The following is a 3,749-nucleotide window of genomic DNA, read 5'->3' as shown; positions in this document are numbered from 1 at the left end:
TGGGGCGAGGGAGGGAGGGAGGGAGGCCGGACCGACAGACGGGGCGGGCGGGGAGAAGCCGCGGGGAGTTTGCTTTGGGGCTTAAAGGGGAAGCGGCGAGGAAAAAGGGGCGGCGGCCGCCAGCCGCGGAAGTCGCTTCTCCGCTGGGTTGCTTAGCTGGACGTGGCCAAAGTGCAACATGTCTGGTTGGGAAGCTGAGGAGGTTGTTGGGGATTTGGACCGGAGACCACCAGGCGATCCCCGGGATGCAGGCCAGGGAGGTAAACAGCGGACACAGCCAAAAGCAAACAATCGGGCAGAAGGTGGTGCCAAATCACTTCTGAACAGCGTGACAGGAACAATCTTTTTGTCCCAAAGGTTCTTTTTCAAGAGGCAACCGGACTTTCTGTTGTTTTTTTTCTTGGAAAACGTTTGGTTTCTCATCCAAGAAGCTTCTTGAGCTGAAGAAGAAGCTTCTTGGATGAGAAGCCAAACCTCTTCCAAGAAAAACAAAACAAAACAGAAAAGTTGCCTCTTGAAAAAGCACCTTTGGGACAACTACAGACATTCTTTAAGATTTTACACTAAATAATAGCTGCTAATCACCTTCTAGCTGATTTCCTGCTAAATAAAAGCAGGAAATCAGCTAGAAGGTCCAAGTGCATCAAAGCCGGGCGGTACCTTCCCCAAACTTGTCAATGTCTTTGGAATTAGGGAAGTTGTAGAGCATCACCCCCTACCACCCCCCCCAAAAAATTCCAATTGGGAACTGCAAATGCAGATTTACTCAAAAGTAGGCCCTCTGTGTCCAGTAAGGATTACTCTAAAGAGGAAATAGGAATGCAGATGTGATTGCATACTGCATTTCAGAGACAACAAAACAGATATTAGTTAATCGTTAACCATATGGAAAGGTTTATTTTAAAATGGTCGGTCTGAAATGTACAATGTGGATTTTAAAGGGTGAAGCACCTTTTTGAATTCTTTGCTGGTATAATCGCAGTGACTTTTAACCCTGGCAAATTTAAGAATTCCCCGGCCAGTATGTAGCAGTTTGGGGCAGCAACAAATCTTTTTTCGTGGATATTTCAGCATGGATAATCACTGGTGGTCTCCTTTCCAAGTGTTAACTACATTGGTCCTATTTAGCTTCTGAGCCAAAACAAGGTCACGAGCCTATGGCCAACAGTTTAGATATCTTAAAACTAAAAGTGTGCACAATGTTTCAAGATGAAAATCTCTTAATCCTTACTCCTGAAATGTCTCCAAATCTGAAATGATTCTCTTCCCAGAACAGTTTTTACAAGATTGTAGTAGGAACTGAACTTCTGTTTGAGACTGAAATGCATCAGCCATCGTGGTGAAGGCGCCAGGCTAGAAACCAGGAGTCTCTGTGAGTTCTAGTCCTGTTTTAGGCATGAAAATCGGCTGGTTGACTTTTGGCCAATCACCAGAAGACTGTGAGTTCTAGTCCCACCTCACAGAATTGTTGTTGTTGTGGGGAAAATAAGAGGAGGAAGGTGTGTTGCATATATTCGCTGCCTTGAATTATTTGTAAAAATAATAAAGGCAGGATGTAAATAAATAAAATAAACTTGGAAGTTCACCCAAATTAAACTCTTTCTTCCTTGGACTGTCTTGTGACTTCTATTCGAATTCTCAGAGGTGGCTTCTGCATTTGGCAGTTTTTTGTTTTGATAGCTAGAGATCAGGTTGCAGAATCCCGCATCTCATCTCTAGTCATGGAAATTCACTCTCCGTGTCCAAAAAAGCAAATTTCTCTGCCACTTCAGTGTTTTATGCAGCTATGATAAATGTTATTTAAACCAGGCCAATGTGGGAAGCCAATCTGAGAGAGGTTGGGAAAAAGGGGAGAAAACTAGAAAGAGCAAATGAATGGGGCAGGAGGGGAGCAAACCGAAAAATTCAAGTTCAGAGAAAAGGAGAAGTTTTCTCTCTGCATGGAGTGAAACGAGGTAAAGTCAACAGCTTTCAAAATCAGGGGTGTGTGAATTGAACAGAATTAATCTTGAAACAAGGGCAGATCAGTTTCAAACTGTGACTGTCCCCCTGTGGCAGACATGGAAACTGCAGGGAAGAAGCTGCCGTCCTCTGGAGGACAGCTAACACTTGCCATGTTTTTCCCCAGTTTAAGCAACTTCTAATGAATTTCACGTCTTGTCTTGTACTATCAATAGAGACAGGTATGAGCAATCCATCAGAATGGTGGGTACAGTTCACCTTGCCTAAATTTCCAGAGCAGAGAGAAATAAATGTTGCATTATGTCGTGTCCCCACTTACAAAGTTATATATAACATTTGCGGGGGAAATAGTGGAACTTATTTTTTTACATAGTGTATGTCCTGTGTGAGTTCATAAACTTATAAGAACACAAGGAGGCAGCATGTGACCTGTTTCCTCCTATTATTGGGACTCATCAGATGTATACAACCAGATATTTGAGGACAGCCCCCTGTCTGAGATGGTATGGGGGTCTCCTGCTTGAGGAGGGGGTTGGACTAGAAGACCTCCAAGGTCCGTTTCAGCTCTATTTTGATTGATTTGACCTTCAGAGAAAGATTTGGCTACATGAGTTTAATGAGTCTCAATATAGACTTGGAAAGGGATGCGGTGGCTCAGGGGCTAAGACGCTGAGCTTGTCGATCGAAAGGTCAGCAGTTCAGCGGTTTGAATCCCTAGTCCCTCATAACGGGGTGAGCTCCCATTACTTGTCCCAGCTTCTGCAGTTCGAAAGCACGTAAAAAATGCAAGTAGAAAAATAGGGACCACCTTTGGTGGGAAGGTAACAGTGTTCCGTGCACCTTTGGCGTTGGATAGCGCTGGCTCTTCGGCTTTGAAATGGAGATGAGCACTGCCCCCTAGAGTCGGGAGCAACTAGCACATATGTGCAGGGAAACCTTTACCTTTAAAGACTTGGAACCACGCTCTCTGGTGGTTTTTTTGAAAATGACAAATGTATTTATGTCAGCTCTCATCCAGCCACTGGACTGTATTTATTGATCAAGCTATAATCTCACCTTTCATTCAGAAGCCCGAAGAAGCATAGATACAGCTTCCTCCTGTTTTCTTGCAGAACAACCACCAGAGTAGATGGTTGGGCTGAGAGCGACTGGCAGATGGCAGAAGGTGGACTCCTGACCCAACCCACCCCTCAACCCCACTGGCTTTCATCTTGCTCCAATGCCAGCTAGGAGACCCATAAAGCTCCTGAATATTTCCTGCACCTATTGGTCATCTTGGTTGTTCAAGCTTGATGATGATCAATGTTATTTGAAGAACTGGGTTGAGGAGAAGATGGCTACCTTAAGAGCGATCTGAATTTGACTAAAGCAACCACGAGTCTTGCAGTATTATAAGAGCCTTGGTAGTACAGTGGTTTAAAGCACCCTGTTATTAAGACCAGATGCCTGCAATTTCTGCAGGTTCGAATCTCGCCAGGCTCAAGGTTGACTCAGCCTTCCATCCTTTCTAAGGTAGGTGAAATGAGGACCCAGTTTGTGGGGGCAATAAGCTGACTTTGTATAAATATACAAAAAGGATGAAGGCTATTGCTTAGCGCATTGTAAGCCGCCCTGAGTCTCCAGAGAAGGGCGGCATATAAATCAAATAAAAATAAATAAATAAATAAAATAAAAATATAATGATATAATCAGTGGTGGGTTTCTACAGGTTTGCACCGGTTCGGGCAAACCAGTAGTGGTAATTTGGCTTGGGTTGCCGAACCGGTAGCGACTGCTGGCTGGCCACG

Source organism: Pantherophis guttatus, chromosome 4 (genome assembly GCF_059756535.1).
Source record: "Pantherophis guttatus breed Tessera chromosome 4, ASM5975653v1, whole genome shotgun sequence".
In the NCBI taxonomy this organism is placed as follows: Eukaryota; Metazoa; Chordata; class Lepidosauria; order Squamata; family Colubridae; genus Pantherophis; species Pantherophis guttatus.
Note: the sequence above shows the minus strand (reverse complement) of the source record.